This window comes from Podarcis tiliguerta, assembly GCF_965153285.1.
Source record: "Podarcis tiliguerta genome assembly, chromosome: 12".
Classification (NCBI taxonomy): domain Eukaryota; kingdom Metazoa; phylum Chordata; class Lepidosauria; order Squamata; family Lacertidae; genus Podarcis; species Podarcis tiliguerta.
Window position 1 is genome coordinate 5,495,087 of NC_139545.1, and position 26,160 is coordinate 5,521,246.

Here is a 26,160-nt window from a genome sequence, read left to right on the forward strand (position 1 = left end):
CCTCGGCGGAAACTGTCACGCAGAGAGTCCAGAAGACGTGTTTCCGTTAAGGAGCTTTTATGTTGGAAACGTTTCCGAAAGCGGCCACTTTCGGATTCTGCTAGCGACTGACGCAGCCATGCTGGAGGGGCTCCGTCACAGGCAGAGGTTTGAGAAGCGGTTCAAACTCTGAGGGATTGCAATTTACACACAAGCAGCTCTTCATCCCATCACAGTAGGTAAGCCTGAGAGGATTATGGAATCATAGAATCATAGAGTTGGAATAGACCACAAGGGCCATCGAGTCCAACCCCCTGCCAAGCAGGAAACATGGTTGTCAAGCCTCTGCTTAAAGACCTCCAAAGAAGGAGACTCCACCACACTCCTTGGCAGCAAATTCCACTGTCAAACAGCTCTTACTGTCAGGAAGTTCTTCCTAATTTTTAGGTGGAATCTTCTTTCTTGTAGTTTGGATCCATTGCTCCGTGTCCGCTTCTCTGGAGCAGCAGAAAACAACCTTTCTTCCTCCTCTATGTGACATCCTTTTATATATTTGAACATGGCTATCATATCACCCCTTAACCTCCTCTTCTCCAGGCTAAACATGCCCAGCTCCCTTAGCCGTTCCTCATAAGGCATCATTTCCAGGCCTTTGACCATTTTGGTTGCCCTCCTCTGGACACGTTCCAGTTTGTCAGTGTCCTTGAACTGTGGTGCCCAGAACTGGACACAGTACTCCAGGTGAGGTCTGACCAGAGCAGAATACAGTGGCACTATTACTTCCCTTGATCTAGATGATCTAGGATGACTAGCCCAGCATCACCCCAGAGGCTTCCTTCCTGAGTTGGGATTTGACCCTGGGTCTCCCCAGTCCTTCTCCACCAATCTAACACTTTGTTGTTGTTGTTTAGTCGTTTAGTCTTGTCCGACTCTTCGTGACCCCATGGACCAGAGCACGCCAGGCACTCCTGTCTTCCACTGCCTCCCGCAGTTTGGTCAAACTCATGTTGGTAGCTTTGAGAACACTATCCAACCATCTCGTCCTCTGTCGTCCCCTTCTCCTTGTGCCCTCAATCTTTCCCAACATCAGGGTCTTTTCCAGGGAGTCTTCTCTTCTCATGAGGTGGCCAAACTACTGGAGCCTAAGCTTCAGGATCTGTCCTTCCAGTGAGCACTCAGGGCTGATTTCCTTCAGAATAGAGAGGTTTGATCTTCTTGCAGTCCATGGGACTCTCAAGAGTCTCTTCCAGCACCAGAATTCAAAAGCATCAATTCTTCGGCAATCAGCCTTCTTTATGGTCCAGCTCTCACTTCCATACATCACTACTGGGAAAACCATAGCTTTTACTATACGGACCTTTGTTGGCAAGGTGATGTCTCTGCTTTTTAAGATGTTGTCTAGGTTTAATAATCTAACACTATTGCATACCTAATCCTGAATCTCATGCAAGGTGGCATTGCAAAATACCTAAATGATGATACACCAGGTTTGTGGAGATGCTTTATCTGCCCCAGAGAACAAATTATCTTTATTTCCTCCATCAGTCACAATCTAACAAAATAAAATAAAAACGTTAACATGCTGAATGGACTAAATATTGTGCATGTTCCTCTGCCAAAGTGCCTGAATTGTCTCCGAAGTCCAAGTGGCAGCCAGACTGATTGGCTGAAATCCCATCTGTGAGGGAATACACTTGTTGCCATAGCCAAATAGCACCATGCGGTGTTCAACACAATGGAACATGATGCTCACGTCAGGACACAGGGCGAGAATATATATTTCACCAGCCATTGGATGAATAAGTCAATGGCATTCTTCAGAATGAGTGGACCATTTCAGAAAAGCTGTCCTGAGGTGTTTCCAAAACAAAGGTTTCCTTGAACTAATTTGTTCTGTGGAAAACCAGTCTTCCCATAACAGTGATAGGGGCAGGTAACTGGTTATTTATGAATGGCCACCTCTTGATTTTGCACAATAGTTGCCCACTTGGGGCCCTCGGTTTATCAGAAGAAAGCATGCTTTGCCAAAGTGGACTAACCAGCTGCCACAGCGAAATACTTTTGGGGTGATTGCCTAACATCAGTTGGCACATGGCATTTCAGAATACAGACTGAAAATACTAGGATAGGAAAAGGTTGGAACGGGTGACATTCACACGGATTGAAGTCATTGTCTTGCTTCACGTTTGCTACTTCTGTCTACTTAAAATTAGGAGCCTTCATGCTGGGTCAGTGTCGGTCAAGGATAGCCAACATAATCCCTTGACCACCAGTTGTTTTGCACTACAGCTCCTATCAGCCCTGGCCTAGATGGCCAATGCTGAGGGATGATGGGAATCATATAAAGGTAAAGGATCCCTGACGGTTAAGTCCAGTTGCGAACAACTCTGGGGTTGCGGCGCTTATCTCGCTTTACTCGATGAGGGAGCTGGTGTTTGTCCACAGACAGTTTTTCCAGGTCATGTGGCCAGCATGACTAAGCTGCTTCTGGCAAAACCAGAGCAGTGCACGGAAATGCCATTTACCGTAGTTTTCGTTCTATAAGACGCACCTTTTCCCTCCTAAAAAGTAAGGGGAAATGTATGGAAATGTATCGTCTTGTGGAGCAAATGAAGGCTGCGCAGCTATCCCAGAAGCCAGAACAGCAAGAGGGATCGCTGCACAGCGATCCCTCTGGCTTCTGGGATTCAGAATATTTTTTTTTCTTGTTTTCCTCCTCCAAAAACTAGGTGTATCTTATGGTCTGGTGCGTCTTATAAAGCAAAAAATATGGTACCTTCCCGCCAGAGAGGTACCTATTTATCTACTTGCACTTTTGGGTGTGCTTTCAAATTGCTAGGTTGGCAGGAGCTGGGACCGAGCAACGGGAGCTCACACTGTCATGGAGATTTGAACCACTGACTTTCTGATTGGCAAGCCCAAGAGGCTCAGAGGTTTAGACCACAGCACCACCCGTGTCCCACCACGTTGGCAATCGCTCATTTATAATATTTATGTTATCCAATTAAAACAAAAATAAAGTGTGTCATTGATGACAGCCATTGCCTCAAAGAGGACAAAACTGGGGCTGCAGGGAACTACAGTACATTTATTTTCAGCCAGATACTAAACAAACTAAAATGAGGTAACTGGTCGGTAGCCATTTTGTCATCTGCCATGGAATGGCTTGATGAGAGTTCTTCCTCATAAATACATAATAATACATGTCTGTTAGGACTTCTTTTGATTAAAGCACTGAGGGGAATAATCACTTCATCTTTGGGGCAATTTATTTTTCTTTCTTCAGAAAACTAGACGAGGAGTATTATCTGGTTTTTAACTAAAAACCTTTCACTAGGAAACACAAATCTTTCATGAATTCCCATTTGGGAAAACTCTATTTAATTTGGTCTCATCATTTCCTCTGAAATACCTGTTCTTCAAGTCAGAAAACAGTACGTACTCTTTTAGGCTAACAAAGTCCTTATTGTGGAATCAGATTTTCAAAAGGATATCCCTTTTTTTATTTAAAATGACCAGGTGCCAAGGCAGGCAGCCCCCACACCCAAGGCTTTTAAAGTGTCCCAAACAGGGAATTTTGGCAAGTCCAGCTTTTCTCACCTCTGTGTCATGAGCCACACTGCCAAAATCCTCAGTTTGACCCAATTCACAAAACTGATTTTATGCTCAGGAATTCCTTTCAACATGAGAGCGCAGTGTCCGACATATAAATCATTGGTCATTACGCGATGCTTTTACTAAAGCCTCTGGCAGCTTTCGCAGACATATTCTAAAGCTATCAGTTATTGGCTATTCACGTTGCCATGACACATGTTAAAGGCAGGCGACGGCAAAGCATGTATATTTAAGGGTTCAAACAAAACATGCATTTCATCAGGCAAGGAGAGTAGATGCAGGGAAGATAATGATGGCCATTTACAGGAGGGCTGGCCTGGCCATCATCTCTGTGCTGCAAACTACTGAGTGCTTGATAACCACATTTTCACAGCCTTAGGCAGACCATAAAAACAGGATAGTTTTTTGAAGCCTTGATGGGATGCCACACATGGCTGGTGAGCTATTTTGGGGTAGCTGGTGGTCCAGAGTTATGCAAGTCGACTACAGTAGATTGCACTGAGACATCAACTTGAAGAGACATTTACACCTGTTCAAAGAGTGAATCCAGATGCTAGCTGACATTCTCGTTGCCATTTATAACGGGCATTGCTCCCTTGCCTTTAAGACACAAAATGTAAGCAGGTGAATCTTCTCCTGGAGTGGTGATGGCAGGGAAGATTCACCTGCTTACTTTCGGGTTGTCTGGCTGCGGTTAGAAATGCCAGGGTGCCAGGAAGCCAGTTTGGACCACAACCTGCAGAGAAAACGCAACCAGTGTGGTGTAGTGGTAAAGAGCGGTAGACTTGTAATCTGGTGAACCGGGTTCGCGTCTCCGCTCCTCCACATGCAGCTGCTGGGTGACCTTGGGCCAGTCACACTTCTCTGAAGTCTCTCAGCCCCACTCACCTCACAGAGTGTTTGTTGTGGGGGAGGAAGGGAAAGGAGAATGTTAGCCGCTTTGAGACTCCTTCGGGTAGTGATAAAGCGGGATATCAAATCCAAACCCTTCTTCTTCAACAAGCACCCTTGGAAAGGGGACGATAGGGTGCTGCTCAGTGCTTTTTTTATAAAAAAAAGTGTTTAGGGGTACTCTCAAAATACCATTTTATACTTTGAATTGGGAAAAATAAATACAGTAAATGGACAAAAGTACAAAGATTCAAGAAATGTTTAGGGGTGTGCGTACCCCAGGAAAAAAGCACTGGTGCTGCTCAGATTAAACCTTGGCTTATGATCTGTGGCCACATTCTAAACTCTCTTTGAAAGATGCGTGAACGACTAAATTTTGGCACAGAGCTTGCTGCACTCCAGCCAGTTTCACAGCCTTGAACACTTCGTCAGCGAGGGCGGTTTTTCCAGCCACAAACATAATCTTCCCCTACGAAATATGCAAAATACAACATGACCGGAAGACAGAATGTTGCACGGGGGACACGCCATCTTACAACAATATGCTACGGCAGAAGGAAGGGAAAGGCAAGTATGTACTGGTATAAATAGAGCAACATCTGGGGCCTCGCTGAAGTAATAAACATCCTTCGTCTCACTTCAGACCACAAGAGGCTCTCACAGTGGAGTGTTCATACCTAAAAGGTGGGGTGGGGGTAATAACATAGAAACCAACTTGCAATCAAACCCACTTTCCTGGATATGCTCCATTTAATTCAAGAGGACTTACTTCTGAGTATTCGTGCACAGAGTTGCACTGAGAGTGTCAAGGACAAGGGTTCCTATCTGTGTTCCAAGAAGGAATGGGAAGGCTTCTTGGAGCAGGGAGGGAAATGGTGAAAGTTTTGATGCCGCTTGGCAGGAAGAAGCCCTGGCATCTGCAAGGACAGGCGCTTGCTTTTGGGAACTGAGTACATCTCTCTGCTGCAAACAAACAATCTGACTCTGACTCCGAGAGACTGCCGCTCTGCCACATGGAGCTAAGAGCAATTGATTTATTTATTAGGAATATTTATAACTTGCCTTCCTCATTCAAAACTGAACCACTCAAGGCAGCTAGCGTTCATCAGAAATGCAAAGCTAGACTCATAAATCAAAGTTAAGCAATGAGGGATGCATAAAATTATTATTAATGATAATAATGAGGATAATAATAATAATTTCATTTATGAATCACTTCCCATGATGCATCCCAAAGTAATTTACAATATAGGGGAAACATATATGAAATTAGGGGCTTTGCTCTTGCTCACGCTGCTCATCAACCCCCCTGATACTCCCCACCCCATAATACCCCCCCAAGTTTCCTCTTCCCAAACCATGCAGCTACAAAGCTCTTTTCACACACCCCACCCAAGCGCATTTCTGAAGCCACTTCCCTCTCCTCCAGCCCTGCTCTGCATCCCTCTTATTCAGGCCTTCCTGCTCCATTATGCAACCCATTTCCACTTCCTCTCCCTTTTCCCCAGCCACTCTCCTTACTTTTTCAACTTCTTCTTGCACACAGATCACCCCTCTCCATGCCTTCTCCCCTCTCCTATTCTGCAGCCCCCTTTGAACACAAACCCCAGGCTGATATATGCTACCATATCTTTGAGATGAATAGAATCACTAAGAGCAAGCCTGTCAGTTGGCTTATTCAATAATTAGAGAACATCCTCTGCTGTTTAAATCTGCCATTCTCCTCCATGTCTCTCCACCCTTCTTCATTCAAATCCCTTCTGTTGTTTAAAAGTGCCATTTTTCTCACTGTCCCTCCCCTCTCACTCCCATGCCTTAGCCACTGGTGTTGTGCAGCCCGCCTTCTCTTTTGTTCCCTTATCCAACCCCAATTTAAGGCAAATCTGGGATTGTGATGAGGCACTATAAATCCTCTGATGAAGGCTGCTTGACGACAGCCTCATATTTCTATGTCTATAGGAAGACAGGTCTGTATAAAAACTGTCAAGCAACTCCATATATAAAAACAAGACAGAACAACAGAGCATATATAAAATGCGTTCAGATCCAATACAGATACCAATTAGGATAAAGACCTCTATTTAGAAATCAAAATTAACCAAGAGGATGCAGGTCAGAAACCTTCCCAAATAAATTTTCAGGAGGTGGCATATGGATGCGCTGAGGCAAGGTGGGTGCCACAAATGGAAAAGTCCTTTCGCATGTTTGTGCCAATCACACCTTAGCTGAGATGTGGAAGAGGTCCTCTCCCCATAAGGCCCTTAGTAGGAACATATGGCAGCAAATGGTCCTTTAACTATTCTCTCTCCCCCCCCCCCATTTTTTAAATAGTTCTTCGTTTATTTTTTTCTTAATACAGAAAATAGACTATCACTCCCAATTTCAGTGCCTCAAACGTAGAAAAGAAAAAGTAAATAGTTTTACAAATACAGAAATCTTATAGCAAAGTTGGATAGCCTTAACATAAAGGATAACAGTTGTTGGTTGTAACAGAATCCCCTGTTAATTTGACAGCGACACACATCTTTCCAAATATATGAGTCTTATTGTAGCCATATATTCCAGAACACTGCAGGAGAGATTGTTCATTTGTAGGGATATTTGTCTACATTAGAAGCACCCAACAGTCAGATGAAAATGTTTATTTCTTTTTTTTTACCTCTAGCAGTATGGAGATGATGAGTCAATTTTTGAGTGCAATTTCCCACACCTTATTAAACCATTTTTGGAAGCTCAAGCTGCATAGAGTTTTCTAAAACCTAGTTATCAAAGTGGAGCTGCTGTTAACAGAAAACCGACGAGAGTCTTACATTGCTGGTCTTTCCCCCCCCTAATGAAAAGATTCAACACACTGGTGTTTCTGTTGCTTGTTTGTGCCCACACTAGTTTAGAGATCTCATTAACGATATAGTCCCAGAAAGTCAGAAACTTTAATACATTCTCACAACATGCATGTAGAAGAAAGACCGCCACCCCAGATCCCCTCTAATGTAGATTTGTGTGTGGTGTTTTATATTCTGACTCGAGTAAAATACAATTTCTGCATGAACCAACTGCATAGGCTAACATTTAGTTTCCGGGCCCAATTCAAAGTGCTGGTTTTGACCTATAAAGCCCCAAAAGGCTCAGGATCACAATATCTCAAGGACTGCCTCTCCCCATATGAACCAACCTGGTCTCTGTGATCATCTTCTAAGGCCCTTCTTTGTGCGCCTCTTCCATAAGACGCTGGAGCCTGGCAACATGAGAACGGGACTTTTCTGTGGTGACTCCCCTCTTGTGCAATGCTCTCCCCAGGCAGGCTCACCTAGTGCCCGCATTATATATCTTTAGCCGCCAGGTGAAAACATTTCTCTTTCTATGGCCTTTTAAATGTGTTTATGGTAAGGGGTTTGGGCGACGGGGAATTATTGGTCTGTTTTCGTTTTATTATGTATTTTGTGTTCTCATTTTGTATTTGTATTTTGTGAACTGCCTTGTGCCCTTAGATGGTGGTATACAAATAATAATGATAATAGTAATAATAATAGGATGAAAATTTTGGTATTTTTTTGGTGAGAATCTTTCAGTCTTGTAAGTTTATTGGTTTTTAGGACTAATGTCTATTTCCTTGTCTTTCAGATAAAATTCTGGATGACCCTCAAGAGGAATCAATGGGAATATACCGGGCTCCATCATTTATTTTCTGAATTTCCAGATTTTTAATCAGTTGGGTAGTGTTTTGGTTTTACAGGCTACTTCTGTGTTGTTGTTTTAAATACACCGATACAATAAAAGTCTTCTTATTTGTACCCAGTGTTTCATTAATGTAAGAAAATAGTTGCCTGAGTTGATAGGCCTCTTCATATAATTTTAACTGTGGGATTTTGTTCCTTTAACTATTCTGATCCCAAAATTTTTTTGGGCTTTAAATGTGGTAACTCGTGCTTTGACTAGTGCCTGAAAACAGACTGGCTGTCACATGCCCGACAAAACCTTCCCAGTCAGTCACTTATCTGCTATACTTTCTGCACCAGCAGTGATCAAGACCGAAATGATGTCTTTAAACTAATAATTCATGACCCATAAGAACTTAAGAAGATTCCTGCTGGGTCCATTTAGTCCAGCATCGTTTTCCCATCGCTGGCCACCAGATGCTGCCACGGTGCAGGCAAGCAATGCCTCCGCAGTTGGTCTGCAGGGGCACATTCTCTCTCAACAGGGATGGTCTATTCAGCCATCAGACCTAATAGCAGCCGATAGATAGATGGATGCCCCCTCCCTTTTAAAGACAACAGCCAGCACAGCACTTTTGTGGCAGCGAATGTTATAAATTAATGATAGAATGAGTGAATAAGTACTTTGGTTTGGGTCTCCTGCCATCTATTGCCAACCCATTTTGCTGGGTGACCCCCGTGGGCCGGCATCAGGGACTGGCATCACTGGGCCCCTGCCAAGGTCTACACCCAAACAGGAGGTTGATCACTGGGCCCTCAGAGCCCCCCTTGTTGCTGTCGCCCTCTCTGACCATGGCGGCAAGGGACAAGCGTGAGAAGGAGCATCCTCCTCCATCTGTGTCTTGGGCCAGAGGGAGAGGAAACACAAATGGGAACAAGTCTTTTTTTACTAGTAAGTCACTGTCTTTCGGACCCTGTTAGGTGGCCTCCAGGATATATAGACAGGACAATGTAGAATCTCTGTGCAAACAAATCCAGATGAATGTCCACTGTTGTATAACCTCCCCGGAAACAAATGAGAACAAATGCACAAGAGAGCGGGCGTCGTAAAACCGCCATGCAACCTTTGTGTGTGCGATCCAGGATTAATGCTCAAAACACAGATCCCACGGACTTAAAAAGGGACCCAAGAGTAGGCATAGAATCATAGAATCATAGAGTTGGAAGAGACCACAAGGGCAATCGAGTCCAACCCCCTGCCAAGCAGGAAACACCATCAGAGCACTCCTGACATATGGTTGTCAAGCCTCTGCTTAAAGACCTCCAAAGAAGGAGACTCCACCACACTCCTGGGCAGCAAATTCCACTGGCAAACAGCTCTTACTGTCAGGAAGTTCTTCCTAATGTGTAGGTGGAATCTTCTTTCTTGTAGTTTGGATCCACTGCTCCGTGTCCGCTTCTCTGGAGCAGCAGAAAACAACCTTTCTCCCTCCTCTATGTGACATCCTTTTATATATTTGAACATGGCTATCATATCACCCCTTAACCTCCTCTTCTCCAGGCTAAACATGCCCAGCTCCCTTAGCCGTTCCTCATAAGGCATCGTTTCCAGGCCTTTGACCATTTTGGTTGCCCTCCTCTGGACACGTTCCAGTTTGTCAGTGTCCTTCTTGAACTGTGGTGCCCAGAACTGGACACAGTACTCCAGGTGAGGTCTGACCAGAGCAGAATACAGTGGCACTATTACAAATCTTCAACACAATTTTAAAATCACTTGACTCCAGAACCTGATGACTTTATAGCCCATTTACTAACAGCACAGTATTTCTGGTCTACTTGTGAGAACCCGAGTCTCCGTGTCCTCACTGCAGGACTCAGCAGGAAGGAAGGGGCCAAGACTAGGATGATCTGATTCTGCCTGCCATTGTTGGCCTCCCTGCCTTCTGCTCTGCCAACCCCAGTGGGCACCAGCCAGCCAGGTCTTGGTGAGGTCTAGGTCTGTTCAGTGCCCGGACGAGAGACCTTCCACTCAGCCATGCCTTCTTTTCAGGATTTACAGTACTCCATTCCGTTCCACAGCAATGGAGTGTGCGGATTCAGAGTTCTGTCCTTAGGGCTCTTTCCTGCAAAGCTCAGGTTGCCCGCAATCCTGCTAACGCCTCTGGTGTGTGGATGGTGGTCTTTGGGTCACGAAACAATTGACACCTGGAGAATAAGATTCCTTAGTAGACCATAGATGTGTTTGGGAGGTATGTGCGTTCATCTGACTTAATTTTATTCATTTATTTCACTGAGCAATCTCTACTGCATCTACGCAGTTGCTTACTCTCGCCTTTCACACTCTGTCTCATGTACGTGCGAACTATGGAGTTCCTGAAAACTGAACTGGAGCTGCCTCAAAAAGAAATGGCCAGAGTTCCGCCTGCGCCTTTCAAGAACAGCTTAACGTGTAGTAAAACAGCAGCTGAAGCTTTTCAAAGCATGGAGATAAACACCCATCACTTGCTAAGAGGGGCAAAGCACGCCTTGCAAGGCTCAACTACAGCGATGGCTGGTTGCAAACAAATTTGAAATTGGAGGTATATAAATACATATCCCCTCGGGGTCCTTTCCAAGTCCACAATTCTATATATGCGACATAATGTGCTCACTGCCGCCCTCGCTTGCTAAGGATCCGCGCTGCTGCTGCTGAGCTGCGCTTGCACGCGCCTCCAAAAAGCAAGTGTTATCTTGGGTCAATCCCACGTAAGCGCAGCGAGTGTTTTGGGCAGTCGCTGCCCGCAAATCCCCCCCAGCCACCCTCCAAAGTCTAATGGGAAGCGGCTCCTGCCTGCGCGACACTCTTCCGGCTTGCAGAAGCATTTTCCAGCAAAACACACTCAAAAGGGCTCGGTGCTTTGTTTTTATTTTTTAAGGTGCCTTCCGATCGCCGAGCCGAACCGTTACGCACCGCTCTCTTTTCGCCAAGGCCTGGCAAGTTGGAAGGGTCCCCCATCGCCGGGAACCGCGTCGTTGCGCAAAGCCCGCAAAGCCCTCAGTACTTCGAAGGAACATGCCTTTAGGATCGCGCCGGATCAGCGATTTAAATCCGTGAAGACCGAAGGCGGATGCATGGCGAAAAGCAGCAGCAGCAGCAGCAACTCTCCGTCTCCAAAGAAACGATGAGTTTTTAAGAGATCATCTTGGGGGAGGCTTCTTTGCAGATGCAAATCGCGTCTCCGGCCAGCAGGAGGAAGGAAGAGGAAGTGCGAGCGGCGGCGGCGGCGAGGAGGCTTCTGTGCGGGGTGTGCTGCGCGCGTTGGAGTCTGATGATGGGATAGAAAGAGAAAGAGAGAGTCGCAAAGAGAAGCACCCAAACAAGCCGCGGTAAGAGGCCAACTTCCCCGGCGCAGGAGGCGCTTGCCCGGCGGAGCCCCCGCCGAGCGCGGCGCCCTCCAGCCTCTGCGGCAGCGCAGCCAACTTCCTCCTCCGCTCCGGGATCCCCGGGCTGCGGGCTGCTTGCTCGGCTTCCCGGCTAGGATTGCGGGCAGGGGTAGAGGGGGCTGGCAAGATTGCGCGCGCTCCTCCGGGGACGGGAGCTTGCAGCCCTGGACGGGGAGGTGCAGCTGCGGGTTTCTTTTGCGCGGAGGCTGCCGTCCGCTCGGGAGCAAGTCCCGCGGAGTTGGCTGGGGTGGGTGGGTGGCGGGGGTTGACCCTTCTCCCCGCCGTGGGGACCTGACGCGCTCTACCTGCGCTGCAGGGGCCGGGGAAGGCGCGCGTGGGAAATGCGGCCCCTTTGCACGGGGGCGGGGGGGGGGAGAGGCAGGGGAGCTGATCCTGCAAAGAAGTGCGCTGGGCGAGTGCGGGGTGGGTGGCCGCCCGCAGGGAAGACTTAAAGAGGAGAGGAAGGGGGCATCCGGAGAGCTGCGGAGTTGCGCGGGGTGGAGGTGGGTGCGGTGGCGGCGGCTCCTCTCCCCGGGATGGGTGGCCGCAGGTGGCCTCCCCTTCCTCGTTTCTGGCACGCCTTGGGCGGGGGCGGGCGGCTGCTCCGGAGCTGCCGTTTGTCCCCGGGGAGGGCGATGGAGGCGTCCGCGCAGCAGCCAAAAAGGAGAGGGGGGGCGGGAAAAAGGTGCGTGCTGTTTCGGGGGGGGGGATCTGTTCCGTCTGGGCGAGAGACCCGGCCAGCGCCTGGAGACAGGCGCCCGAGGGCGAGGAAGTAGGGGGGGAGGAAGGAGGACGTTGCTGCAGTTGGGGAGGAAGCGCGCCTCCCCCCCCCCACCCGTGCTCGCTCGGCAGCCGCTGCCCGCGCGTGGGGCGCTTGCCGGGGTCGGGGGTGGGCGGGCGCGCAAGGGGAGGAAGGCGCAGCGCGCGCCTCCGGGGGGCGGCGGCGTTGCCCTAGATAAGCGGCTTCGGGGCTGCTCTCTCGCCCCTCTTCCCCCTTCGCACCAGCTCTTCTTCCTCCTCTCGACCCTTCCACCAGCTGGTCGCTCCCTTTTGCGCGCCTCTGCACCTGACTTCCCCGGCCCGCACGTGTGAAACCTGAGCCTGATGCGGGTCAAGAGAAAAACCGCGCTACCAGGCTAGCTAGAAACGGGAGAGGGGGGTGCCGCTAAGTTGTGGGGTTAGGAAATAGCTCAGGGACAGACTCTTATAATATGGCACCTTAAGGGAAGACAAAATTCCTGGGGCCCCCCACTAAATATTTTTTTTATATTGACATACATTACTTTTGGTACAGTTGCTTTTTGAACTGATCTTCTCAGTAGATTCCTGCATTAAATATTTTATTTTATTTTGCACCCCCTTGGCTTGGCACCGTGGAGCATAGCTGTCAACTTTTCCCTTTTCTTGCAAGGAATCCTATTTGGAATAAGGGAATTTCCCTTTAAAAAAGGGAAAAGTTGGCAGCTATGCCCTGGGGGGGGGGTGGACTACCTGCACTGCCTTAAACCTGATGCTGGCAGCTTACCTGCCCCCACAAAGTAGGGATATTTTATAAAGCATTTATGTAACAGAAAGGTAGCCGAAGGCATTTTGATGCCTAAGGGAGATTTGCAAGCGGGTGGATAAGAAGCAGAGCACTTGACACCCCCCCCCCCGTTACCTTATTTCTTTTCAACTGAGTCTTGCCCTTGCCTCCTTACAGGTAAGCCCAGCCCTGTGTATAAATGTTGTTGGTGCTTGATTTTTATGCCACTTACAGGCCAGAATGGCTTCCAATGGCATGACATAAAATCCATACATGTTTAAAATTAACGCACAAAACAATTTCAGCAAAATGTTTAAAACACCCAGGTTTAAAATAAACAGTAAAACACACACATATATGAGAGAGCGAGCTTTTTACTTGGAAGCAAGTCCCATTGAACTCGGTGGAATTTACAGTGCAACCCTCAATGGGAGCAAGCATCATGTGTTGTTGATTCCTCTGTATCATTAGTTAAAAGCTTCCCGCTCCATCTTCTGAAAATCTCCTGCTCCTTCAAAAGAGGCTGCCTTCCCCCCCTTGCTGCTTTGTCTGCTTTCAATAGCCTTCCAAAACACTTGCTTGGTGCCAACTTCTGTTTTCTTCAAGGCCCACCTTTCCTGTGAAGCCTTTGGGCCCCTTGTGCCCATCCATTCTCCCCCTGCCCCCAGTTATTATTTGAATTTCACTGCTAGCTGCTTGGCCCAGGGCCCTGCCCTTTGGTACGCTCTAAAGTGTATTCTGTACACACCATATAAAAAAATTGCCAGTTTACTGTGTGTGTGTGTGTGTGTGTGTGTATTATATACACACACACACTATCTTGATTATGATGGAAAGTTCTGCAAGTTCATGAACTGCATGTGACACCCATCTTTCAGCGAATAAAGAGAAATGTCGCTTACTCAATCACAACAAAAAATTGCAAATAATAATATAGTTATTATTCTGCTGCAGCTAGGCTCTGTATAGAATTGAGCAGGACTTCATTGCAAGAGCAGGCATTGAAAACAAAAACCAGTTGCATTCGTCTAGTTGAGTTTACAGTACCAGCAGTTTTTCTGACTAAAAAGCGAAACTTTCATTCCAGGGCGGGACTCCCTCCAAAGAGAGTTTTGATAACCACAGTTTTTATCAGTTAAAGGTTTTGAGCTAGATATTTTGACTTAAGTTGCTTTTGCACTAATATGTTTTTTTGGTGTGTATTTAAAACTATAGTCTGGGTAAAGTTAAACACTTCAAACCCCCCCCCCCCCATTTTTTAGTGGGAGAGATTAAAGGGTATGCTGAACTCATACACTGAACTCAATTACTCTTTGGCTGGATATTGTCCTGTGAGTGTATCAGAACTTCACCCACAATTGTAATTATTTTTCTTTATTTCTTTTCCACTACTGGGGGGGGGGGGGGGGCAGAAGAGTCCCAAAACATCACTTGTATTTTCTAGTGCTGTCTACTGAAACCATTTGAATCTCTCTTCTTCCATTTATGTGGTTTTTTTGTAATCGGCAAGTTCTGACTAGGCCATATTGTTGGGGAATGGCCTGTTCAACTAAAATTTAAAAGGACCTTTTAGACTGATTTGTTCATTTTTAAATATTGAATGGACCGAGTCAGCAGTTGCATGGGTGGGCTCTGTAAATGTATAGAGGAATAATTTGGTTTTTCATCACTTGTTATCTGTAAGTATTTTTCTAGTTTGACATGCCATATGTGCACACGTTGCTTTATCACCTGGGGCGAATCCATACTAATAATTTGCTGTTTGTTACATGTATTAAGAGATTCTCCTTCCATAGGATAACTCTGTCTGACTTTAAGTTGCTACTCATAAATTATTTCATGGCAACTAATTAGGGCAGCGAGATCTTTGAACCTTCCAGGAGCAGCCGGGCTCACAGCATCAAGCAGAATGAAGAGTGAGGTTTGTCACAGGCAGAGAGTTTTCTGCCCCTTCTACTTCCGTGATATCATGCTAAGCAGCAAAAATGTGCTCAGAGTCTCTTTTCAATTCTGTAAAATTCACGACCTACAGAAAGCAGATATTGTAGAAAGCTTTGTTTCATTTTACTACCATGGATGTCAACAGCCTCTACAGCCTCTTTATTCCCAGGGATTTCTGTTCAATAAAACTGCCCTGGAGCAACGGGCTTGCGCACTCCCTCGCCTGTGATGCATCCATACCTTCTGGTGGTGCATGTAATGTGCCTCTCTCATCGTAAGGGAGGCATTTCTGGCCTCCTCCTCAGTTTATCAGGGTGCACATTTTCTCCTGGGTGCCTAGTGGGAGAAGGAAACTAACTAGACGGTTGGTTTCTTCTTGAGACAACGGTGCATGTAACAGCACTTCCTCACAGGGCTCTTTCTGTGGCAAACTTCTGTGTGCTTGTGTGGTGCCGCTCCACCCTTCCTTCCGCCTTTTGTTTGCTGAAATCTCTTGGATTGTGCAGTTTGAGCTCTTGCTGTGAGGTCTTCGGCTATTTTCTTTTGCTTCTAGGATGTGATCTCATGCTTTCCATGCCGGCAATCAAGTGATCCACTGCCCCCTCCCTCCCTTTGCCCTGGCATTCTCAAAGGAATCCATGAGCAACGTTAGGTCTGCATTTGAAGAGCGAAGGCCCTTGTAGGCCGCTGCACACTTACCTGAGAGTAGGTCCCATTGAACTTGGTGGGACTTCTTTCAGGGGAGCTGGGTGCAGGATTGCATCGCAGGGGGACATGGTGTTCCAGCACTGCTTTGAAAATCAGGATGTCCTTTGTGTTTGGTGGGCCTTTGAAGTTACTGAATGAGAAAGACGGCTAAAATAAAGGAACATCTGGAGGCCCTGCTGCCTCCCAGCTTTGGGTAATTAAGACCATTCCACCAAGACCTTCTAAAATATTCCTTCGCTAATAGCCTGTACATGTTGCTATTCCTTTGATAAGACTTTTCGGAGCAGCCTGCCCAGCTATACTCAAAGCTGGTTTGCGTTTCGCAGCAAATGTATTCCTGAACTTGCTTATGCCAAGGAGTTTGAGGTAAATAACAGCATGTGGAACAAACATGATGGATAGTTTGCGGTCCTCAAAATGCTTTCTGTCTATAAAGGCCATTAGAGATGAATGAAAGTTATTGAACATCTTGGGGAGAACCATGTGCTTTGCTGCAGAGATGCATCATCATGCTTTGTGAATGTCACCTTGCAGGTTGGAACATACCGTATTTTTTGCTCTATAAGACTCACTTTTTCCCTCCTAAAAAGTAAGGGGAAATGTGTGTGCGTCTTATGGAGCGAATGCAGGCTGTGCAGCTATCACAGAAGCCAGAACAGCAAGAGGGATTGCTGCTTTCACTGCGCAGCGATCCCTCTTGCTCTTCTGGCTTCTGAGATTCAGAATATTTTTTTTCTTGCTTTCCTCCTCCAAAAACTAGGTGTATCTTGTGGTCTGGTGCGTCTTATAAGGCGAAAAATACGGTAATAAGGTCCTTCCTTACACCAGGAAAGGACCATTGCCCCAAGTCTTGCCCCAAGTCTTGCCTGCACTGGAAATATCTCAACATTTTTGGACCCCAGGCCAGCCTTTAGCTGAAGGGCGCATTTGGTGGTTGACCTTTTTGTTTGTTACCATATCTTTGTATGGCGATTGTATTGTTGCTGCAACTCACCGTAGGTCGAGATAGGTCAGGTGGTGGACCATTAATCGCAGTGCTTCTCAAACTTGGATCTCTGGCTGTTGTTCGACTACAGCTCCCATCATCCCTGACCACTTGTCCTGCTAGCTAGGGATGATGGGAGTTGTAGTCCAACAACGGCCAGAGACTCAAGTTTGAGAACCAACCCACCACTTGGAGGCCAGTGGCCTTTTCAAGATCTTGTGTTGCAAGTACTGTAGAGGTCTATCCTGTTAGCCGATGTCTTTCAATTGCAAATGCCAAGGTTTAGCATAGGAACTCTGTGCGCTGAGCTAAACGCTCTATCTTGCTATAAAGTCTTTTTAAAAGAATCGTCTGGTCTTGTAATTGTTGCATGCCGTGAAAGATTTTGTTTTCAACAGCTTTGCATAAAACTGAAGTAACGATCATTAAACCGTTATTGCCTTTTTGGCATTACCTTCCATTTTAGTTTCTTAAAAACTGTAAAACACTTTTATGCTTCTCCGGTTGTCTTTTTTCTTTTCTTTCCCACCTGACCCGTTTATTATGGCCATAACCCTTTTATTAGGACCAGTTCATAGAATCAGCAGAGCCTAAAGTCACATAAAGGAGCAGCCATAACACAGCTAAGCGGATCTGGAGTTGGTCTGTGCCTGCATGGGAGATGGGCACACAAGGCTGAGGAGGTAGATAGCTCATGGGTAAAGCACATGTTTTGCATGCAGAAAACCAATTCCTGTCTTTTCCACTTAAAGAATCAGATAATTTGAAAGACCTCTTCCTGAGACCCTGGAGAATGCCTGTTGGGCTTGGTTGGGAAAAAAAATAATATCATGTGGCCTTTTCCTATGAGGGTAATTTGGTCTGGGCCATGTCGCACCATGCTTTGAAGGCACTCTGAAGCTTTCCGTGACATCGGAGACAAGGCCCCAGTCTGTAGGGAGAACCAGGCCTTATCTATGGTGACCATTCAAAATCAGTGAATCCCTGAGTTGATTTCCCACAACAAACGCCTTGAATAAAAACAGCATGTCTTAGAAGGGGCTATGCAAAGCCCTATTCTGACACAGTTTTCTGCATCCTTGGAGGGTTTCCTGACTCCATGTAATGGGTGAGCATTCAGACATGCAACCCCTTACTTTCAGCGTTGAGTGGTGCAGATCAGGAATAATGAGGATGCTATTTACGTAAACCAGCTCCCATCATTGTCTGTTGCCTTCAATTGAGAGTGTTTGGAGCAGATTGGCTAATGGCGGCCCACTTTCTCCCAAAGCTTCTTACCAGATTGTTGCAAGTTGCTGCTTTCTTTGAACGTTTCTGTCCTTTGCTCTCAAAACAAGCAATTCCATGTTTCTTTTATTTGGTCCTGGAAGCACTTCATTCCTTCCCTTCTGTGATCCTATTATTGTTTGAAGTTGGTTGTTGAGGAGCAGGTTGCTCCTTGTTGCTGTAAACTGGCACGGTTGAAGAAAATTGATGTTTGCGTCCTTTTGAGTAGAAAAAGGTATGTCAATTATAAGATAGTATTTTCCTAATTCCTGGTTGTATGACAGCAGGTTACAGGAAATCTCACTTCCACCTTAGGAGGCCGTTCACCAGTTCACTTGTAGAATGTGCAGCAAAGGAAGAAAAAGTTCAGTATGAATCGGGAACCATGCCTAGAGGACAAGACATTTTGCATCTTTCAGCCTATTTTTGTTACTTTTTTTATGAGAGCTGATTAATTAATGTTGTGCCTGACCTTTTAAGAGCAAAAATGCAGCACTTCCATTACAATAGATTTAGATTTGTGTAGCTATAAGAACATTCCCTGTACTGAATATGCTTTTAAAAAAGAAGACGAATTTGTGGCAAAAAGGGAAACGTTATGTGTGCATTATTAAAGTACTAAAGATTTCTGTTTAGTTTCCCCTTTACTTTCTGCTTCTGGAAGTTACCCGCCTGCCCCCTGCAAACCTGCCCATTTTAAGTCAGCTGAGCAATAAACTTTTAAGACCTGGAATATTGGTAGAAATCAAATGCAATATAATACTATGTATTGCACCGCTTGAGGATACCAGCTCTCTTCATATCACAACCCTGGGTTTATAAGGCAAGCGAATTTACTGCAAAGGCTGTAACTTTATCCTCTATTTAGTTCTCTGTGGTAGCTTGCTACCAGGGTGCCGCTATATTTGTAAAGTCCATTTTGGAAGTGTTAAAAGTGTGATTTATTGATATGCTGGCATCTTTAAAGTTGAACCACTGTGCTTTTGAATAGGAAGTGAAACAGGAAAAGAAATGTACTGCGGAAGCAGTTTCCAAATATTTTGTTCTGGTTTCTATTAATAAATTTTATTTTCTACCTGTTTGCTAGTTTGAGACACAGTTTCTACTCCTTTTTTCATTTTTATGGTGTAAACCTCCCTGGGATCAATGAATAATGGGTGGTGTAAAAATTTAATGTAGCTTGGTGAAAAACCTTCCCTTTTAAAGTTCACCACAATCCAAAACTGGATCTTTAACTTCTATTCGAGATGCCTTCATGTCTCCTACCACATTCTTTCAATTGTGAACTAAGGCTGCAATTTCATACATGCTTACAGTGAACTGGCTCCCACTGAACTCAATGGGTTACTTCTGAATAGACATTCATACCTGTAAGCAGATAATTATTTTTGTTTCAGTCAGGGCTGGTGAACCTGTGACTCCAGATATACTGGAGCAGGGGTCAGCAACCTTTTTCATCCATGGGCCGGTCTACCGTCCCTCAGACCATGTGGTGGGCTGGACTATATTTTGAAAAAAAATATGAACGAATTCCTATGCCCCAAATAACCCAGAGATGCATTTTAAATAAAAGCACACATTCTACTCATGTAAAAACACGCTGATTCCCAGACCATCCACGGGCCGGATTTAGAAGGCGATTGGGCCGCATCTGGCCCCCGGGCCTTAGGCTGCCTACCCATGTTCTGGAGCAGCGGTTCTCAACCTGTGGGTCCGCAGATGTTGTTGGACTACAACTCCCGTCATCCCTGAGCTCTGGCCTTGCTAGCTAGGGGTGATGGGAGTTGTAGTTCAACAACATCTGGGGACCCACAGGTTGGGAAAGGCTGTGGAGAGTCTGGTCTCCATCTTCTGTTGTCCTCAGCCAGACAAGCCAATGGCTACGGATGATGGACAGCGTTAGAAACTCAGCCATAGTATTTCATCACCAAATGGCACCTTAAACTCAGGTTACGGTCACCACAAAAAGGTGCTCTTTTGTGATGGAGTTCTGTTATTATTAATACTGTATTATTATATTTATTAATTTCATTTCTATACCTCTTTAGATGCTAAAGAACAAATCTTAAAGTAGTTTGCAATGCATTAAAACATGAAATAAAACAAATGACAATATTTCAGATCCTTCTCTAGGTGACATTTTGCTTTCCTGGCATCCAGAGATCTCCACTTGGTCGCTGTTGGACCTGCGCCAGTTGCAAAATGCACTTGGCGCCTAGCTAATTTCTAACACTGCCTGGGAGTATAGTTCCACTGGCACCTGGAGAGCTATAGGTTCCCTATCCTTGGTTTAGTGCGTTCCTTTCATTAATTCAGCCTTTACTAGTCTGGACACCCTCCAGATAACTTGGGCTACAGTCCCAGCCAGTGAGTCCTACTTTACAATGTATTGTTCTATAATGTTTATATCACTCTGGGATCCATGGTATTCAGTAAATAGAAGCTAGTTTTGAATCCCAGTTCAGCTGCAGAGCTTAGAATCAAAGCTTGTAAAACACTTTAAAATTGTTATTAATACTGCTGCTGCTGTAGCTCAGTCAGTGGAGCATGAGACTCTTAATCTCAGGGCTGTGGGTTCGAGTCCCACATTGGGCAAAATATTCCTTCATTGCAGGGGGTTGGACTAGATGACCCTTGTGGTCCCTTCCAGTTCTAGGATGTTATGATTCTTTTTAAAAGAGGCGTGGGGAGACAATACTTCACACAGATCGATTTCCTCCCCCTCTTCCCGCTTCTACTCTCCCTCTGCCACACAGGTAGTAGTAGTAGTAGTAGTAATAATAATAATAATAATAATAATAATAATAATAATAATAAATTTCACCTGTTGTCCCTCTGCCACCCAGTGAGCTCCTGTTCTCCCACAGAAGCTGACCTCTGTAGGAAAAAAGCTCTGGGCTGTGCAGTCGGGGAGGCAAACTCGGCATGTGTACCAGGCACTTATAACTAATTCCAGCTTCTTTACTGGAAATATGAAAAAAAGAAAGAAAAAAGCCTGGTGGGCACTTAACTAATTTAATGCAAGTAGTTCGTTTTGGCATGAATGTGTAGGATGCTGAGTTCTAGCTATTGCATCATTGCTCGACTATATTTTGTCTCTCGATTGCAATGCGTAGGAGTTCCCCTTGTGTACTCGCAAACAAGACAGGAATTTAAAGATACAATTTTTGTGTGGAGTGAACTGCACAGCCCTTAAAATATGACAAAGCCCCCGTCCGAAAGCCTTGCCATCTAAATACCGTCAAAATAGTGGAAGTGGAAGGAGGACAGAAAAAAGATGTATGGAAAGTAAATGAAACATGCACCCTATATGAAGCATGTTGGAAATCACCTTTAAGGCACTTAAAAAAAAAAAAAAAAGATAAGATAGGATATAAATATTTTAACAGAAATATTTTTTTGGGAAGTGAAAATAAACTTCGCATTGGAGGAAAACACATAAAAAAATGATAAATTGTGAAGGAATGTTAAATAGACAGTTATACACAGGGCTTCTTTTTCCCCCATCCAGAACTCACCGGACCTCAGCTCTGGCACCTTTCAGGTGGAGAACGAGGGAGGAGTTCATGGTGAGGTCCAACACCTCCTTTTCTAGAAAAGTAGCACCATGTTGACTTGTTGTTTAGTCGTTTAGTCGTGTCTGAATCTTCGTAACCCCATGGACCAGAGCACGCCAGGCACTCCTGTCTTCCACTGCCTCCCGCAGTTTGGTCAAACTCATGTTTGTAGCTTCGAGAACACTGTCCCACCATCTCGTCCTCTGTCGTCCCCTTCTCCTTGTGCCCTCCATCTTTCCCAACATCAGGGTCTTTTCCAGGGAGTCTTCTCTTCTCATGAGGTGGCCAAAGTATTGGAGCCTCAGCTTCAGGATCTGTCCTTCCAGTGAGCACTCAGGGCTGATTTCCTTAAGAATGGATAGGTCTGATCTTCTTGCAGTCCATGGGACTCAAGAGTCTCCTCCAGCACCATAATTCAAAAGCATCCATTCTTCGGCGATCAGCCTTCTTCATGGTCCAGCTCTCACTTCCATACATCACTACTGGGAAAACCATAGCTTTTACTATACAGACCTTTGTTGGCAAGGTGATGTCTCTGCTTTTGAAGATGCTGTCTAGGTTTAATAATCTAACACTATTGCATACCGATAGGATAATCCTGAATCTCATGCAAGGTGGCTTTGCAAAATACCTCCCTGATGATACACCAGGTCCAGCTCTCACTTCCATACATCGTTACTGGGAAAACAGGTTATATAGTTCTTGACTATAAGTGAGCTGTGCCAGATCCCAGGGATTCCAGGCACTTACCCAGAGTTCGTTTTTTCCTTTTGGAAATGAGACACAGGTGGCTTTAGGATATATTGTTTACACATCTATACCACCTGAGCCTACCAGGAGGTCCTGCTTCTTTAGCCACAGCCTCGGATTCCAGCCGAAATCAAGGCAGGCTTCCTCTCTCTGCGTTTCAGAAATTTTGCATCCAGCGTATAGCACACATCACTCTCAACTCTGCCTCTTTGTCTTTCTGTCTACCAGACAGTTGATGGGAAAAAGCCCACCCATTTGCTCTCTGGCACAGATCCACTTCCTTTGTTCCCTTAGCGACCCTTACTTAGTGGGCCATTACCAGGCCGGCCTGGCTATTCCAGCAATCGAATCCATGCGGGATCCAGGAATTAGAACGGGGGGCTCAGGCATACAGCCCACCCACTCCTCAAACGCATAACAGTTATTTAGTTAACGCACAGGTGTCTAATATATTATGAAATAAGCTGCTGCCTTTAGAGCAGTCCATGTTAGAAATGTTGATTTTATGTACCTGCTTCTCCCTGGAGTGGATGGAGGCAGCATGAGCTGAAAGGCGCATCGCTCTGAGCACTGTCGCATACATGCGCCGCATTCTCATGGCGTCCTTTCACTCTTGTTACCAAGAACGGACGACTTGTGCATCCCTTTTCATAGCAACAGCCATGATTTCAGATGGCAACTGAAGCCTAATAAAAGCTTAACTGCTGAAACAGTTCATCCCAAAAGGCCTCCTATTTTTTTTAACGAGCTCGCAGCCCCAAATATAAAACCGTTTAGCCTCATTATTCTAAAGATGGGATTTAGCATAGACCCAGATAGCCAGTGTGTGAGTTGGGCCTGGGATAAGGCAACGCGATCCTCATCCCCTGTGAGTACATAAACCACACAGAGGGTATTTTGTTCTGTTTTGTTTGGAGTTAAGCGGTATGTAAACATTATTAAATAAATGAATACATAACTCACTTGGTTTTACATATCTCACTACCACACAGTGGCATTTATTCCTAAGTTTTCTTGCTGCAAGAGAAAGGCTATACTGCCTTTACCCTATGTATGGTAATTACCATATTTTTCGCCCTATAGGGCGCACTGGCCCATAGGGCTCACCTAGTTTTTTGGGGGGGAGGGGGAAATAAAGGGGGGGGGAATTCCCCCCCAGGTGCGGGGCTGGGGCGGGAGAAGCCTGAGCTTCCCCAGCCACCAGAACAGGCTGCGCTCCGCAAGCCTTGGGAGCCCAGCAGGAACTCCCGCCGGGCTCCCAAGGCTTGTTGATAGCTTCCTGAAGCCTGCATTCGCCCCATAGGACGCACACACATTTCCCCTTCATTTTTGGAGGGGAAAAAGTGCGTCCTATAGGGCGAAAAATACGGTAAATCCACTAATTGCATGTTTAAGCACACTCTCCTGTAAATCATTGAAGGCTTGCAATGTCTTGACTCCATCTTGTCCCCAGCTGGACTCTCCTTTAGACAGCAGAGTGAAGTCTAATAGATCTTGGATCTCTGCTATCCCTGATTGGTGCTTGCATATGGAAGCATTGTTTTCCAGTTTTGATTTTTGATCTAATGCGCAAAGGCCACTTGTAACAAATGTGCCCAAAGCATTAACAAAGATTAAAATGCAAAAGGCCTAATTGAAGCAATCCCTTGCGGTTACGTAATGTGGGCAGCGGTCAGAATTAAGCATGAAGTCCCTCAGTCTTGGTGCGCTTAACTTTGTTGGGTTGCCTAGAACTTAAACTAATAGGAAATGGCACCTCCCCACCCCAGTTCTGCCCTCTGTTTACTCATAAATCTGTCATTATTCCTCTTGTCTCTCCCTTCATCTTGGCTTGTTCTGATTCTGAGTATTCCTCAGCCATAACCATGTACGATTTGCAAAAAGTCACGTAGAAGAATGGGTGGGCATACTTGTGGGATCAGTGCCCCCCCTCCTGGTAGAATCCTGAGGTTTAGCACTTGCTCCAAGTGCAAAATAGTGGCTTGGTGTGGGTTTAACTTACAGTTTAAGGAGCATGGCGCCTCTGAGTGATCTCTGCCCAGGAATTTGTTCCCAGTATCAGTCCTCTGTGGCGCAGTGGGACAGTGCATCTGGCAGTTAGCCAGAAGGTTGGTGGTTCAAGCCCATCCGGGGACAGCTGTGGGCAAGATTCCTGCATTGCAGCGGGTTGGACTAGATGACCCTCTGGATCCCTTCCAACTCTACAATTCTTTGCGTCGATACAGTAAAATGCATTTATGGGTCCTCTCAGCTTTTATTTGTGTAAGCAGCCTAGTTGTTGGGTTGAGGGGGCAGTTGATGTTGTTACACCATTGGGAGTAAGAACTCTTTGGTGATCAGCCACAGATCTCCTCGATCTGCCTGTGATCCTGCCGGCAAACCCATACACCTACAGTAAACAGTTGCCCAACGCTTCCTGTTACATAGAGTTCAGCTTGCATTCGCTTCGAATTGTGGCCAACTTTAACCACTTGAGCTGATGGATGGAGCAGAAGAAGGAAGTCAAGGCAGATAAAGTTAGAATCGGGGGGGGGGGGGGAGAGTCTGGAGTCCAGCAGGGCTGGCCGGTTGCAGGACGAAGGGGCTACAGGGCATGGAAGGGAAAGTCAGAAACGAGTTTGCAAGGGCTGATAGTAGGAAGAGCAGCGACACATTAGCAAAAGCATGGAGCAAGTTGCTACACGATGTGTGAGGTTCTGGCATTTGCTCTGACCATTGACATAAGATGGGTTTTCAGGATACAAACAGGGAAGAAACATCAGGCAGAAATGCCATTTCAGGTTTCTAACATTGCATTTCCTTGTCCCTGGGTACGAAAAGCCAAATTTGCGAAACGCTTACGCCATCAAATCCAAGCTCACATTTGTTTCAAATCTTTAAATAGCAAATAGCACAAATGATAATTAGGAACCTCTCATCTTCCCACCCCTGCAAGGTTAATTATGATATCGGTCTGTAATATTTTGCTGGCACCCGTCTGTCTCGGGAGACAGGAGTGCAGCTTTGGGGGCGAAGTCAAAATGTAGGCATTGTGTAAACTGAACATCTCCTGTGCTCTTCTGCTTCATTTGGTGCATGCAGCTTGTTTGGCCGATGATGCTGATTGGTGCATGTCTACTCAGAAGTAAGCCCTGTTGGGTCTGAAGGGATTTACTCCCAGGTAATTTTGTGTTGGATCCACAATGGAAGCCTTCATTTGAGAGAGCTAGTGAGCAAGAAAAAGGAGGGTTGGAGACAAAGCTGTTTTTGAAATACAGTGGTACCTCGGGTTAAGAACTTAATTCGTTTCCGAGGTCCGTTCTTAACCTGAAACTGTTCTTAACCTGAAGCACCACTTTAGCTAATGGGGTCTCCCGCTGCTGCCACGCCGCTGGAGCACGATTTCTGTTCTCATCCTGAAGCAGAGTTCTTAACCCGAGGTGCTATTTCTGGGTTAGCGGAGTCTGTAACCTGAAGCGTATGTAACCCGAGGTACCACTGTAATTGCAAATTGCACTCTTGAAGGAATGGATGTTCTGTCTGAGGGCTTTGGAAAAATTTTCAATCCTATTCATCTACAGAAGAGCTTTCCAAACTTTTCCCGTTGTTGACAAACTTTTTAGACACGCATCATTTCGCGACGTGGTAACTCAATTCTGCATCATTTTGCTATTCAGTTTTACTAGCAAACCGGAGGTTAAACTAATGCCATTCCAAACCCTGGGAGTGCGCGGAGCGTTTGTGTGATGCCGCTACACACTGCAGCCGACACACGAATGTGTCACAACACAGAGTTTGGAAAGCTCTGATATACAGGGACAGCAAGGAACGTGTTAAAATAATGAATTCACTGTGAAATGAGAACTGTTTCCTCTAGTCCAGGGA

At 45.8% G+C, this 26,160-nt stretch overlaps 2 protein-coding genes across 3 annotated transcripts in view; both read left to right on the plus strand.

Moving 5' to 3' along the window:
* LOC310661335 (uncharacterized protein) overlaps nucleotides 1-26,160 on the plus strand; it is a gene marked incomplete at its 3' end in the record, with an annotated part of 330,664 nt that overhangs the window by 55,004 nt on the left and 249,500 nt on the right. The window lies entirely within an intron of this gene.
* ELMO1 (engulfment and cell motility 1) overlaps nucleotides 10,879-26,160 on the plus strand; it is a 314,930-nt gene continuing 299,648 nt past the window's right edge. Inside the window, exon 1 of one of the 2 annotated variants that reach the window (XM_083407049.1) lies at nucleotides 10,879-11,507. The gene's annotated coding sequence lies outside the window, so the exon portion shown is untranslated. The remainder of the gene's footprint in view (nucleotides 11,508-26,160) is intronic. The other variant, XM_083407043.1, reaches the window with a different exon arrangement.